Consider the following 16,478-nt stretch of genomic DNA (forward strand, 5'->3'; position numbering starts at 1 on the left):
TTGTCTAATAACTGAATTCCCTGAAATGAGTCCATCATATTTTGTTTATCCTCAAACCCTTGTACTGTAAGTTTACTTATAGGAAGTTAGTTTATTTTTTATTTAATTATTAATTATTATCATTATTATACCCCCTTTTTAATTGTCTGCATTGTTGATTGACATCAGCTACAGGTTCACATTGGTGCCATCATGAATTTACAAAGTCGATGTTTGTTTTCATTTTCACCTCAAGAAGCAAGCAAATGACCTATTACTTTTCTCTATGAACTTATGAATTCAGAGTTTGGTAGCTTAGCAACAGCCTCTGACACATGCAACAAAATGGAAAAAAATGAAAGGCTGATGTGCTGTTCCACTGGCAATGCTAAGGATGGTGCCACATTCTTTGAAAGCTGGATGCATTGTTATCTTTCAGCATTTTATGTTGGATTAACAATAGGATCTCACAGTGTGTGTCTCTGTGCATAGCTTGTGTGCGGACCTTGTGTCCAATGGAAAGGTTGAAGATTACCATTATTTAAAATCTATGACAGGGCCAACTTGAAAGCCTAGTGCCTCAACTCAAATGCAAATTGTCACGAGGCCCATAAACCATGTTTCACACATTACATAGACCTGCTACTACATTTTATTTTACTGTATAAAATCGAAAAGGTTATTATAATATGTTTACTAGTATGGAACAATTGATGTCACTTCGGCCAATTTTAGGCCTGGGTTATCACGAAAACGTGTAGAACACCTGGCCTGCAGTAGCATATAACAATATAACATGCATCTTTCTGATTAAACAAGAACCTGTAAATGTAAGCATCCATTTTAGTATGCCCATCGAAATTGAATGTGTTGTGTGTTGCACAGTGTGGGCGAGCGTGCTTTCGACATAATTAAACGTGTGACTGTGATGGGGCGTGAAGTCGCCTTAAATTTGAAACACGCGGGTCAGCTTGAATTCAATTTTCAATTTTAAACCAGCACAAACTCCTCGTTATGTTGCATCAGTTCTCAGAGTTTAATTTATCATGGCTAGTTTGAAGGGAATACTTTTTCTATTGGCTATTGAGAAGTATCCTGGTATCCATTATCTGATAAAGAACACACTGAATATGCCTGTAATACCGTTTACATTTTTATGTTGCTTAGTGTTCAAAAGTTGTGTATTACTTTTTAAATTTCCCCAAATATTCTGTTGTTCTGAGAAAATTGTTTATAATTCACTCAAGCAAATAGACAATATTTCAGCATTATTCTCATTCAATCTTTTTTTGCTTGTTATACTTTCAACGCTATTTCCATCTCTGTCGAAGATGTGGCATTTCTTGTTTCCTCCACTACAATATTGCGGTAGCCTACATTATGGTTTGATTGTAATGTTTTAACTTGAAAAGTCGATGTGCATATAGGACGGTAGATATTTCTGCGACAGATAGCCTAAGTTACCATTGTTTCCATGAAATGTAGGACTACATCGAACGGATACTTTCGTTGTTACCTAACCATAGTACATGCATTTGGTTACTTGATGTAGCCTACATTTGATTTCAGAGGCTGTAAGTGTAAAGGGTCCAACAAGTGAATAATTGTGTCTTGGTCTGTAGTTTAAGACAATCTTATATTTTCACATACATTTCAGTAGGTGACTTGTTCTCTAAACGTTCAATATGTTTTATTATTTTGTTCTGAGAATAATGTACACATTATTATTATTATTAAATTAACAAATAGTATATTACATGTGATAATAACTAGGCTGCATTATACCAAAGCAGTGGAGATAATTACTGGTCCTGTATGTACAATTGAGGCTATATTGACATGGAAACATTTGCAATTAAACATTATTCATTCAAGATGTCTTCTATAGCTACTCATGGAGTCCATGTTCAAGAGCTAGGTCATCTGATGACTGAAGGCTCAGTGTCATTAAGCAATTTATTGTTTTGTAGTGTGTGTGTGTGGCATCAGAGGCATTCTATTATACGTGTGTAATCCCTAAGGTCTCTCTCCAGTACTGCTAAACAATATACCCCTTATTCAGACACCTCAATACCTGAAAATATGCCTGCTGTGTCATACAAAAACAACTACTGCAGAAATTTAACTACATGCATCACCATCTCAACTGAATTTTCTGTGTTTGCAGGATCCAGGATGCAGGACCTTGGACAGATATACCATCTTCTGAAGCTAGAAAAACAAAGAAATGCTGAGAAATAATTTGAGTGAGAGAGATCAGTAGCTGTGTGGGCCTGGACAAGGAGAACAGGTGAGAGTCCTAATAGTAGCCACAATGCTATCTTAGCATGCATAATGATTTTATATTTGAGGGGGAGGGGGGTGAACAGTTTATATTCTGAAGAGGCCCTGTGCTTCTCATTCATGTGGGAACATTTCACACTGTGTCAGAAAATGTCTCTTAGAAACAATAACAACAATTTTACTTGCTAGTCTTAACAAATACTGTATGGACACATACAAAAAAATAGTATGTAGGATTTGGAAAATTACCAAATTGTAATGCCAGCAGAGATGAAACAACCCATACCTTATGCTTCTTAGACCCAGTGAGGCAGAAGATGTTGAAGACTGTAGACCAACAGCTAACTCCTGACGTAAATTCAACTGTTTAAGTTAGGCCAGAGTCTGAGGTCGATCTCGGCTCGGAAACTTCACAATAAAAGAGAAATCTTGATTTTTGTTTTCTGATTACAGATTAATTTAGTCTTGGATAACTTTTGATGGACCATCATCAATTTCCCATGATTTTAGACATATTAACAATATTTACACTGCCTTCAGAAAATATTCACACCCCTTTAATTGTTAAAAAAAATGTGTCAACGATCTACACAAAATACTGTGTAATGTCAAAGTGGAAGAAAAATTATAATATTTGTAAAACATTAATGAAATATAAAACACTAATATATCTTGATTAGATGAGTATTCAACTCCCTGAGTCAATACATGTTAGAATCACATTTGACAGTGTTTACAGCAGTGAGTCTTTCTGGGTAAAACTTTAAGTGCTTTCCACACCTGGATTGTGCAACATTTGCCCATTGTCCTTTTCAAAATTCTTCAAACTCTGTCAAATTGTTTGTTGATCATTGCTAAACAACCATTTTCAGGTCTTGCCATATATTTTTAAGCAGATTTAAGTCAAAACTGTAACTCGGCCACTCAGGAACATTCACTGTCTTCTCGGTAAGCAACTCCAGTGTAGATTTGATCTTGTGTTTTAGTTTATTGACCTGCTGAAAGGTGAAATCATCTCCTAGTATTACTTTAGTGCCTTGTTACTAACAGGATTCATGTTTTGGAATATTTTTATTCTGTACAGGCTTCCTTCTTTTCACTCTGTCATTTAGGTTAGTATTGTGGAGTAACTACAATGTTGTTGATCCATCCTCAGTTTTCTCCTGTCACAGCCACTAAACTATAACTGTTTTAAAGTTACCATTGACCTCATGGTGAAATCCCTGAGTGGTTTCCTTCCTCTCCAGCAACTGAGTTAGGAAGGACGCCTGTATCTCTGTAATGACTGGATGTATTGATACACCATCCAAAGTGTCATTAATAACTTCCCCATGCTCAAAGGGATAATGGATGTCTGTTTTTTTTTACCCATCTACCAGTAGGTGCCCTTCTTTGCGAGGCATTGGAAAATCTCCTTGGTTTTTGTGGTTGAATCTGTGTTTGAAATTCACTTCTTGACTGTGGGACCTTACAGAAAATTGTATATGTGGGGTACAGAGATGAATTAGTCATTCAAAAATCATGTTAAACACTATTATTGCACAAATAGTCAGTCCATGCAACTTATTTTCTGACTTGTTAAGCACTTTTCTTTTTACTCCTGAACATATTTAGGCTTGCTAAGGTGTTGAATACTTATTGACTCAAGACATTTCATCTTTTCATTTTTTATTCATTTATTAACATTTCTAAAATAGAATTCTACTTGGGGTAGTGTGTGTAGGCCAGTGACAAAAAAAATCTACATTTAATCATTTTTGAATTCAGGCTGTAACATGACAAAATGTGGAAAAAGTCAAGTGGTGTGAATACTTTCTGAAAGCACTGTATGCCAGGCCCTCATCCATTTAGCCCTGGCAACCTTGTGAGTGTGGTTTTTACACTCTCATTCCTCCACCCTCTCTCACTTTTACCCCTTCTTTAAAATGTCTCATCCAATTTGTTTGATTCTTGAGTTTTGGCAGATGAGGCGTAGGGTGGCCTGGTTGTGTAATCTATATTTTAATTCCTTTGTCCATGCTCCTTATCCCTTTAAGATACTTGGGGGACCTTGGCAGAGTGTGTGTGCAAGGTGTGCTCATGTGGAAAAGGCTGCGAGTGTGGCTAAGTCCCTCACCCCTCTAATTCCCCCACTGTCCCCTCAGCCCAAGCCATGCCTCCCCCTAAAACTCTCTCCCTAACCCACTTCTGCCCCCCTCTCCCAAACACACACACCCCCTCTCCCTCTCTCTGTCCCTAACAGCACAATCTCAAGTCAGAGTTCAATGGCACTTATTTTATTCCTTCTTTCTTTTCTTTCTCTCCTCTCTCTCTCTCTCTCTCTCTCTGTGTGTTTTTACTCTAGTGAGTTTTTTTGCAAGAGGGGGGGTTCAGTCACCTCCCTCCCCATGTGAACTTTAGCAGCAATTCTCCAGACACACATGCATTGTGAAACACAGATTGAAAAAGAAATGAGTACTTTTTTCAGCACATCAAATTTTGTGGCTGCCTCTCTCTCTCCCACGCTGGGCTCAGCCTCTGTGAGTAGCGTTGGAGTCGCTCCAGGATGGGATGGAGTAGTGTGTATGTTTTTCCACTGTGATTGTAAAAGTCATGAGATGTTTCATTGGTGAAAACGAAAGTAATGAATTCCCTCAGCAGACCTCTGTGAGGCTTTTGTGTGGTGGTATTGAATATTCAGTATCATATTAGACAACACGTAATTATTTTACACTTTACCTAGAGACATGGCTGCTCAGCTGTCATATACACTTATAATTGCTAATATCTTGACTTGAAGTGATAATCCTTGTGAGGCACATTTTGTTAGAGGAAAATATGTTGACCTTTGCCCTTGAAATGTACTACAAAGATTATATTTTATACTACGCTCCATGCACCAGTGGATGGATAGAAATAGGACCAGCTACTTATGTGAGTCACTCTATATACTTTTCCCCTGTTCACTTCCTAGGTTTGAGTGATAGCCCTGAGATTTGCCACAGCATGCTAACAGCTAACAGGTCAGTAAATGGCAGGGAGCCACTGAGCACAGCTAACCCTCCTGGAGAGAACAGAGTAGACAGAGGCAGGAGAGATGGAGCTCGTCCACAGAGAAGTGAAGTTCTTCATCAGAGGAAAGAGAAATGCATTTTTCCTCCGGGCCCGAGCAACATTCTATGACATGGGTCTGGGTTCTATATCAGCATTGCCCATAGGAAGACTTGCATTTTAGAATCAGACACAGAAGATCAGAGGAACGTTTTCAGAGCCTGTGGGCTATCATCCATACTATCCGACCACCTCTCAACCTCGCTCCGCTTCCGCAACTCAATGGAACTGCCCGTGTCATAGCATATGGAGTCAATATCATATTTGCAAAATAGATAGATCGATGAAGACCTGCTTTGGTTTAAAAGATGCTCGGGGGCTAAACGCGTAGGCAAAACTTCAGTACATTTGAAGTAGAGACAATGTGCATTGATATAGCTACAATTAGCTAGCTAGCGTACTGCCGTGCAAGTACATGTGCACATCACTCTACTTGCCTTATATAGCCTTTACGGCACATGTCTCCATATGTGTCTTTGTTACAATTGTACGTAGGAAGAGGAGTAGGCCAAGGATTTGTGATTTTACACAGCAGCGTTTCCACACCCAACCACTCTCTCTTATGTTTATGGATAAGCTCCAGGAGGGAAGCGGTAATCCTCTCATTTACAGTGCCTCAGATCCAGCGAACCATATCTCCTCTTTCAGCCCCCCTCTCCTCCTCTCCATCCCTCCACCCCCAACCCAATTCAGCCATGCTCTACAACGTCATGGCATGTTGGACAGAGGAGATGGAGTCCTTTCTGGTTCTGTGGAACAAGCCCTTCTCACTCAGAGCACCTATTTTACTTCCTCAACACGGTTAGACCATCAGCAGGTATAGAGACAGTCTGATATGCCCACCGGCAATCTCTAACTGCAACCTGAAATAGTACTCACATGTTGTTAACCTGGAATGCCACAATTACACTATTTAAGATAAAGTAGTTTGTCCTATTTTGTTACTGTTATTCAGAAGTACATTCATGATGGTATCCAAAATAGATATTGCATGTGTTATGGGTAGAAGGAGATTGAGCTGAGTTTTAGCAATAGCAGCTAATCTCAAATACCCATGGTTCTCAAAGTTAACATCCGCTTGAAAGCCCGCTGTTTGCAGAAGATGTTCCCAAGCTTTACATATTTGTTGCATAAACTGCTCTGCTGGGCTGTTCTTAAAAGTTGATTTAAATTATACCCTCCACATTATACGGCTTGATAGGAAATAAATCTCTTCAAATGAATTCAGTGAATGGAGTGAAGCGAGGGCGGGGTAGCAGGCGACTATATGGGGAGTAGTGGCGTATGTTAACATAAATTAAAGTCTATGTGCAGCAGGGTTGGCTGCTGCTGAGGGAGGGAGAGAGTGAGGGAGAATGGGAGAGAGAGAGAGAGTTCTGTTCTCTTCAAAGAAAATGATGGCTAATGACAGTAAGGAGAAGTATCAAAACTGAGTGGCTGGCGGTGGGTGTGGATGTGAAGAGCTGGGCAGGGTCAAGGAGCTCTAGCTTTCCCAGTGGCTGAGGGAGATGTAGAAGATTGTTTTTTTTCTCTCTCTCAGCTGGAAAACGGCATGCTCTACAAGCCGAGTAGGCCTCTGGCAGCATTTCTATACAAACCGTGAGGCTGAATGGTGAGGTGCATTTATTAAGGGGGGTATAGGAAGAGGGGGAGCCTGCTGCCTATTCTCTGAAAAGGCAGCAGGCTGCGGACTGAATAGGAAAGGGGTGGGTGGGCGGGGGGTGCAGGGTGTCCAGGCCTCCATTGGTTCAATGCAACGGCCAGAGCATCTGTGAAAAGAGGTCTCCCCTTTTTCCCACGCCCAGTGCACCACAAAACATTGGCTCAGGCAGCCAGGGTCAAGTCACATTGCTAATATATACACTGGGCCTGTGTACTTATACAATGCATACACACAGCTCATTTAGTTTATGTGTGCACACAGAGCAGATACACACTCGTACGCACACACACAGACACCAGCAGACAGAGAAGGGGGGTACAGAGTGCACCCTGACACTAATTTCTATCACATTGGAGCCATTGTCTAGTTCTAGACCAACAGTCTTAGATTCTCCAAATTAACAAGCTGTCTGTGAGTAGACACACAGACGCATACAGCCCTGAAATAGGACACACCAAGACACCTGCTCTCCTCATCGTCCGATTACCATCAATTGGTCAATACGTTAGAAGTGAGAGATGCTATTCGTATTGGATATGAAACAAAAAAATGAAGAAACATTTGCTCAGTTTCTTCACAACTTTTGATAAGAATCATCTGTTGTTATTTTTCTGTTGATTTTGCATCAGTACTAAACCTCACCAAAACTGGTTCTTTATCCTCTGTAGTCTTGACAGACTGGCATCCTCTCCTATACCCCTACAGTTACCACCACTGAATCATTCTCTGATTCCTAATCTGTTTTGCTCCTATTTCTTTAGCTCTCACATTTATGTCTCAACCTCCATATAAACTATAATATTATTCTGGGGGATGTAAATGCTTTGTGCTGCCCCCCCCCCCCCAGATGCCCTGTATTGTGTTGTCCAGGGTGCTGAGGCGACCCCCTGCCTGTCTCTCGGTTGTGATGTCACCCTGTCTGTCAAGGCCTTGGCAGGAACTTGACTGTGGGAAGGAAAAGGGCTCAGATTGGGCTGGGGGCCTAGGGAGGCTGGGGGGTCGAGGGGTGCATGTGTCTAGCGGCTAGCCCTGGAGTGGAGTAGAGACTCAGACAGCCAGTCCAGCCCTGGTCTAAGGGGTGAAAGACTACTGCAGCCCTTTAGACAATGGAAAGAGAGGGGGCGATGGGGAAACACACATAGCAACTCTCCTAGAAAGTGGAATTTAAATTAGACTGCTGATCTATGTCCCCAATAACCGAGGCTAGTTGTGTTACTCACAGACTCACTGATCACCAGCAAGGATATTGAATGGTGTGAGAAACTGAAAAAAGACCACCTCTTTCCTGTGTTGTAATAAAGGCCTGTATTGTGTTAAGAGCACATTTAGTGAAGTCAGTTTCTTGACTAGACTAGTTAAACAAATAGCTGTAATTGAATGGTATGAAAATCAATATTGCGCAGATCTGATTGTAAAGCGGTCTGATTTGACTGTTTTCAAGGTATATACTGACTCCTATCATTTTCTAAAATCTCAGTCCTCCAACATTAAACAATGACCACAGCTATGTTGTTTTGCCTTATTGTCCCTTTAGTAGCAGTGTGCCAGTAGACTCCCTAGTGCGTTGTCAGTCAATCCGCTCCCCCCTCCACCCTGTCCTGTTTACCCTCTTTTTCTCTTCCACACGTCCCCTGATTGCTGAGACAACAGGCCGCTATTGTCCCTGTAAACAACCAGAGGGACACAGACACCAGTCCTGACGACCCTCTCCCAGCTCTCTTTCCTCTCACTCAAATGGTGCTGGAGAGGAACAAGAGGAGGGACTCACTTAATTAGCTGGACGAGAAAATGCATTGTGGCAATTACCCAGCACAAAGAGGCAGGAACGTATAGCCTGTTCATTTGGCGAGAGGCGGCAGGACTCAGCCAGGAGTGCAGTTTCCTGTTGCCTGGGCTCCCCCGGCCTTTTATGTGCAGAGAGAAGCAGCAACAATGGAGCCAGAGATGTACTCCACTGTAGAACCACTTCCAGTCCTTTCAGAGAAGGGACACCGCATTCTAGCCTCTTATTGGTTGAAATGCATGTCGAACTGAAGCCTAAAAGCATGGGGCTGCGAATAGGGTTTCCTGTGGTAACTCACGCATCTGATATCCTGGTCATTCGTTTTCCCTACAGTGTTATTTCACTGCAGATTTGGACTGGCAGGAACAGGTACAGTAATACATGTTCTAGGATTCTTCTCCCCCCCCCCCCCCGTCACTCCATCACTTCATGTGGTGCTCCTGGACCTACTATTTCTATTTCTACTGCCTCTGAGTGGGTTGGTCAGCTGATTGGTGGGTTGGCTGTCTGGCTGTGATTGCATGGTGCTTGTATGGAGGGTATCTACTCTCTACCGATAAGAGCATCCTCCTCTTTTTCTGGAGTGCCCAGGGGTGATTTCTTTCATGAAGTCAGATAAGATCCTGGCGACCACCTCTTCCTTTTTTTAGAAGAGTTCCTTAACTTTGATAAATGAAGTGAGGGGAGAGCAGGGAAAAGTTGTGGAGAGCGAGAGAGGAGCTCCCCGGTCCGCTCGCTCTCAGGATCAATAACGGTCGGAGAGCTGCTGAGCACTCCTGTCTGGCAGCCCTACCACTGGGGATGGAGGGAGGGGGGGGGGCTCCCTCCACTGCGGCCGGCAGAGAAAAAGAGGGTAGGAGAGAGAGAAGGAACCCACACCCACCCATCCTCTCCTGCCTGCCTGTGTGCCTGCTAGCAGCACACACCTGAGGTCTCTTTCTGTGGAGCCACAAGGTTACAGCGTGTCGATACAAACGCGTGCACCCCTCTGACAAATGGGATTTGGCATGTTCAATCAACTGGGCTGCCAAATCCCTGTTAAGTGTTGCAGAGCCATATCTGTCTGTGCCCTTGTTGTGCTATGTTACCTGGATTCCTTAACTGTCCCCTAAATATCCTCTATAAAAGTCCCCCCTAATGGAATTATCTGGTGCATTTGTCATTGGATTTGAATGGGCGGGTGTGCGTTGGCATAATGAGAGGACTTTGATTTTGAAGTGCATGAAGAAAGGCCTTCGGCTCACACACTTTACCTCCAGTACCTTCAGGGTCATCCTCACCTAGCTCACCATTCCCCTCTTTTCTCTCTCCACTCCTTTATTTGTCCTCTTGTTCTTTGAGCCACTGGTCTCTCTCACCCTTCGCTCCTCCTTTCCCTCCTGCCGTCCCTCACACCTGATCCTTTCATCTACTCCTCCCTAATCTCAGACTAAAACCCCTCCATCCTCTCCTCCCCTCTCCCCTCTCTGTTACCCTCTACCCCTCGTTAAGTATCACCCCATGCTGCTCATCCCTCTCTCTCATTCTCTCTCCTCCGTTCTTATCCTCCTTCTTTCCCTTTCCTCCTCTCGCTCTCTCTCTCTCTCTCTCTCTCTCTCTCTCTCTCTCTCTCTCTCTGTGTGTGTTTAATTGAGTCAGTGAGCAGTTGACTGCCCCCGTCATTGGTGGGGAGCGGGTTGACCCAGCCCTCCCAGGAGGGGAGACATTGTCTGGGCTGTCCCGCCGGTGTAATCCCCTCCACCGGGACAAAGACCTGGTTCCCCTTCACCACTGAAGGGCATTGGCCCCCCTAACAAGAGCCCAACCCTGCAATGCCTGGCCTGGCCTGGCCCAACACCTCCTCATCAAACCCCCTGGCCCCCAGACCAGCCCTGGGTTTAGACTGGTCAAAAGTAGTGCTCTATTTGAGATCCCCAGCCACAAATAACACCTGAAGAGTGGTCTCTGTCTCATCAAAGGCCTGTTTATCTACTCACTGACTGAGATACCCATGGAGGTGGCATTGCACATTGTGTGGCTGCGTTTGGATGTAAGTTCCAGGCACTAGTGATGGTGGAATAAGGAGCTTTCCAGGGATTATCCTTTAGGCTCAAGCATATATTCATGTTTGAAATATCAACATAAACAAATTATTATTAAAATAATTTACTAATCATGTGAGCTTGTGTCACAAGTAGTATTATTAATAGCAGTTCTGTAGTAATGAGGAAGAAATATTTATACATGTTCACCTTCATTGTGATGTAGGCTGTGCATAGGTGTGTAAATACACACACATGTACATTTACACAGTTCATCTGAGATACTTAGCTCTTAAGCTCTTGCGGAACAGCCCCCACTCCCTGCTAGCCTTCCACGATCCCCTGTTCATCTCTCTCCCTCTCTCTCTCACACGCACACACACACACACACACACACACACACACACACACACACACACACACACACACACACACACACACACACACACACACACACACACACACACACACACACACACACACACACACACACACACACACACACACACACACACACACACACACACACACACACACTCAGGGAGAGAGGAGGCAAGGTTGCCATGGGAACCACTGGTCAGAGTTTACCAGAGGGGAAACAAACAAAGTACTGTTCATAAAAGCTGGATATATATAGTGTGCAGATATCCAGTGTGTGTGTCCGCATGCACATTACGATCCATGTCCCTTTTTATAGTGACATCACTTCTACCACGCATTCACAGTCTCTTGGAATTCTGAGGTTTTGAATCAAAGGTTGATTTTTGATCTTTCCGATTGACCTCATATAAATGCATTGTCATTGTTTCCTGCTATTTGAATCCTCAGTGATTTGGTTACTCAAACACAATGGTATCTTCAAAAAAACATGAGCATTCACAGAAGGATGTGTCATATGCACATGACATATCTCATCATTCACTCCTGAGCCTCTTCCGCTTTCACTCTTATATTGTCAGTGTGTGTGTGTGTGTGTATGTGTGTGTGTGTGTGTGTGTGTGTTATCATAGCGAGGCTAGCAAAGTGTGTATCTGTTCCATGTTTCTTTAAACGGAATCTCCTAGTCACAGCGCTCTCTCTGCCATGCCCACTGTGCTGCTATCACACTCAAATACACACACTCTCATACACACCTGTCACTGTCCCTCCTGTCACTATCACCTGTCACTACCACTCCTCTCCACTCTCTTGGTATTGTCTCAGTTCTGGGTTCGTATAGTAGCCATGGATTGGGGAGGAAACATTGGGTATCTACCGATCTGGAGGAAAGTATGTCTCGCGGTAGTTGGACGTTGGACATCGTCACCTCAGCCCTGTGTCAAAACACGCGGCAACCGCTGCAGCTACATTTCACGTCTCTCTCTCTATCCCCTTCGTTCTCTCTCTCTCCCTCTTTTCTCTCTCTATCCCCTCTTCTCTCCCTCTCTATCCCCTCTCTTTTCTCTCTCTCACTCCCTCTCTCTCTATCCCCGTCTTTCTCTCTCTCACTCCCTCTCTCTATCCCCTTCTTTTTCTCACTCCCTCTCTCTCTATCCCCTTCTTTCTCTCTCTCACTCCCTCTCTCTCTATCCCCTTCTTTCTCTATCCCCTTCTTTCTCTCACTCCCTCTCTCTCTATCCCCTTCTCTATCCCCTTCTTTCTCTCTCTCTCACTCCCTCACTCTCTCTCTCTATCCCCGTCTTTCTCTCTCTCTCTATCCCCTTCCCTCCCTCTCTCTCTATCCCCTTCTTTCTCTCACTTCTTTCTCTCACCCCTCTCTCTCTATCCCCTTCTTTCTTAGTCTCACTCCCTCTCTCTCTACTCCCTCTCTCTCTATCCCCTTCTTTCTCTCTATCCCCTTCTTCTCTCTATATCCCCTTCTTTCTCTCACTCCCTCTCTCTCTATTCTTAGTTTCACTCCCTCTCTATCCCCTTCTTTCTCTCACTCCCTCTCTCTCTATACCCTTCTTTTAGTCTCACTCTCTCTCTCTATCCCCTTCTTTCTCTCCCTCTCTCTCTATCCCTTCTTAGTTTCACTCCCCTCTCTCTATCCCCTCCCTCTCTCTCTATCCCCTTAGTTTCACTCTTCTCTCTATCCCCTTCTTTCTCTCACTCCCTCTCTCTATCCCCTTCTTTCTCTCTCCCTATCCCCTTCTTTCCCCTCTTTCTCTCACTCCCTCTCTCTCTATCCCCTTCTTTCTCTATCCCCTTCTTTCTCTCACTCCCTCTCTCTCTATCCCCTTCTTTCTCTCTCTCACTCCCTCTCTCTCTATCCCCTTCTTTCTCTCTATCCCCTTCTTTCCTCTCTCTCTATACTTAGTTTCACTCTTTCTCTCACTCCCTCTCTCTCTATCCCCTTCTTTCTCTCACTCCTCTCTACCCCCTTCTCACTCCCTCTCTCTCTATCCCCTTCTTCTCTTCTCTCTCTATCCCCTTCTTTCTCTCACTCCCTCTCTCTCCCCTATACCCCTTCTTCTATCCCCTCTCACTCCCTCTCTCTCTATACCCTTCTTTCTCTCATCCCCTTCCCTCTCTCTCTCTCTATACCCCCTTCTTCTATCCCCTTCTTTCACTCCCTCTCTCTCTATCCCCTTCTTTCTCTCACTCCCTCTCTCTCTATAGTTTCCCCCTTCTTCTATCCCCTCTCACTCCCTCTCTCTCTCTATACCCCTTCCTTCTTTCTCTCACTCCCTCTCTCTCTATCCCTCTATCCCTTCTTCTATCCCCTTCTCATCCCCTCCCTCTCTCTATCCCCTTCTTTCTCTCACTCCCTCTCTCTCTATACCCTTCTTTCTCTCACTCCCTCTCTCTCTATCCCCTTCTTTCTCTCACTCCCTCTCTCTCTATACCCCTTCTTTCACCCCTTCTTTCTCTCACTCCCTCTCTCTCTATCCCCTTCTTTCTCTCACTCCCTCTCTCTCTATCCCCTTCTTTCTCTCACTCTACTTCTTAGTTTCCTCTCTCTCTATCCCCTTCTTTTCTCTCACTCCCTCTCTCTCTATCCCTTCTTTCTCTCTCACTCTTAGTTTCACTCTCTCTCTCTCTCTCTCACTCCCTCTCTCTCTATCCCCTTCTTTCTCTCACTCCCTCTCTCTCTATCCCTTCTTTCTCTCACTCCCTCTCTCTCTATCCCCTTCTTAGTCTCACTCCCTCTCTCTCTATCCCCTTCTTTCTCTCTCTCACTCTCTCTCTCTCTACCCCCTTCTTTCTCTCTCTATCCCTCTTAGTTTCACTCCCTCTCTCTCTACCCCTCCCTCTCTCTCTACCCCCTTCTTAGTCTCACTCCCTCTCTCTCTATCCCCTTCTTTCTCTCTCTCACTCCCTCTCTCTCTACCCCCTCTTAGTTTTCTTTCTCTCTCTCTCACTCCCTCCCTCTCCCCTCTCTCTCTCTCTCTCCCTCTTCTCTCTCTACCCCCTTCTTAGTCTCACTCCCTCTCTCTCTACCCCCTTCTTTCTCTCTCTCACTCCCTCTCTCTCTACCCCCTTCTTCGTCTCACTCCCTCTCTCTCATTCGGTCTCCCTCTACCAAGGCAAGGCGGTAACAAAATGTGTCTAAACACTATAGCGATATGCAAACCACATGTCAAAGCCCCCTTTCTTAGGAAAAAGCGTCATGCCTTCATCGCTATGTTCCTTCCGTTTCCCCACCCCCTTCTTTCCACGGGTCTTTAGTTCTGCACTTGGCTGCTTCAATAATATTTATAGCATGATTTCTAAACACAAGTCCAATGCCATGGGGCGAAAGCTCCCCCTGTACCAACCCATTCCCCATGTACCCCACCCCTCTGCCTCTGCCCTCTCCTTCAGAGCTGACAGATAGACAAACGCCCTGTTCTTTCTTTCTTTGCCTCTCAAGCCTCCCTCCATCCATCCTGCCGGCCCGGCACAATGCGTCCTCTTCATCCCGCGGCCGGGGGAATGCAGCCCTGAACTAACAATATCACCAAGGCTGTCTGAATGTCGGGGAGCCCCATTGTGTCCTGGCAGAGGGGAGTTAACACCCATGTCTGAGCCCAATGAATAGTATTATTGTGTCTGAGACATGCACCTCTCCCCCGGTTTCCCCCTATTCGTACCCCTAACACCCTCCCCCCTTCTTGTCCCAACAGCTCAGTCCCCTCTATGTCCCCCTTTCTCTCCCCTCGACGACCAACTCCCAACTTCCAAACGCCCAGCGAGTCTCCAAAAGTGTATTTCTTTATTTTCTCAGTGTGGAATTAAGCCTGTGGACTTTAAAAATATATATTTTTTGTCACAGTAGAGGTGGGGTGAGGAGGAGAGAGGAAGCCTGTAGGTTGTGTCGTGGTAGTGGTGTGATGGAGGTATGGGGTGGAGGGGGTTCGGTTTGACCATGGTCTTTCACAGTTGAAGGACACAATGGAGCCGAGAGTCCATAAAGAAATGTTCCCTACTGCCATTAACATAATAAGAGGGCGCTGAAACCATTTGAATAATTTTAGACAATACAAAAAGCACGTGTTTTTTTAACAAAGTTTAGAATGACACTGGCAAACACCCTCACATTCTTCCACATTCAATATGTGCCAAATAGCTAAGGCCGTGAAGCAGAGTTTTCCTGTCTTTATTGCACAGTTTTTGTTATTTGGGGGGGGGGGGGGGGCAATATTAAAATACCCCAAACTTGGTGGACCTTTGTGGTTGGGGATATACTGTAAGATTGTATTTTGTTGAGGATCATTTTTATGAATTCCACCAGCGCTATGGTGATTTTTATAATACTCCCAAATGCTGTCACTGGCTGCTATGTGGAGGGGCATCATCAGCCAAATGCTGTCACTGGCTGCTGTGTGGAGGGGCATCATCAGCCAAATGCTGTCACTGGCTGCTGTGTGGAGGGGCATCATCAGCCGAGGGGCTATGTGTGGAGGGGCATCATCAGCCAAATGCTGTCACTGGCTGCTGTGTGGAGGGGCATCATCAGCCAAATCAGCTGTCACTGGCTGCTGTGTGGAGGGCATCATCAGCTGTCACTGGCTGCTGTGTGGAATCATGCTGTCACTGGCTGCTGTGTGGAGGGGCATCATCAGCCAAATGCTGTCACTGGCTACTGTGTGGAGGGGCATCATCAGCCGAATGCTGTCACTGGCTACTGTGTGGAGGGGCATCATCAGCCGAATGCTGTCACTGGCTACTGTGTGGAGGGGCATCATCAGCCAAATGCTGTCACTGGCTACTGTGTGGAGGGGCATCATCAGCCAAATGCTGTCACTGGCTACATCATCAGCCAAATGTGTCACTGGCTAGTGGGAGGGGCATCATCAGCCGAATGCTGTCACTGGCTACTGTGTGGAGGGGCATCATCAGCCAAATGCTGTCACTGGCTACTGTGTGGAGGGCATCATCAGCCAAATGCTGTCACTGGCTACTGTGTGGAGCCAAATGGCATCATCAGCCAAATGCTGTCACTGGCTACTGTGTGGAGGGGCATCATCAGCCAAATGCTGTCACTGGCTGCTGTGTGGAGGGGCATCATCAGCCAAATGCTGTCACTGGCTACTGTGTGGAGGGGCATCATCAGCCAAATGCTGTCACTGGCTGCTGTGTGGAGGGGCATCATCAGCCAAATGCTGTCAATGCTGTCACTGGCTACTGTGTGGAGGGGCATCATCAGCCAAATGCTGTCACTGGCTACTGTGTGGAGGGGCATCATCAGCCAAAT

At 45.0% G+C, this 16,478-nt stretch overlaps 1 long non-coding RNA gene across 1 annotated transcript in view; it reads left to right on the forward strand.

Moving 5' to 3' along the window:
* Positions 1-16,478, forward strand: part of LOC135512742 (uncharacterized) — a 47,429-nt gene that overhangs the window by 12,597 nt on the left and 18,354 nt on the right. Inside the window, exon 3 of the long non-coding RNA XR_010451450.1 lies at positions 2,147-2,269. This is a non-coding gene — a long non-coding RNA (uncharacterized LOC135512742). The remainder of the gene's footprint in view (positions 1-2,146; positions 2,270-16,478) is intronic.

The sequence above is a fragment of the Oncorhynchus masou genome, chromosome 24 (genome assembly GCF_036934945.1).
Source record: "Oncorhynchus masou masou isolate Uvic2021 chromosome 24, UVic_Omas_1.1, whole genome shotgun sequence".
NCBI lineage: Eukaryota > Metazoa > Chordata > Actinopteri > Salmoniformes > Salmonidae > Oncorhynchus > Oncorhynchus masou.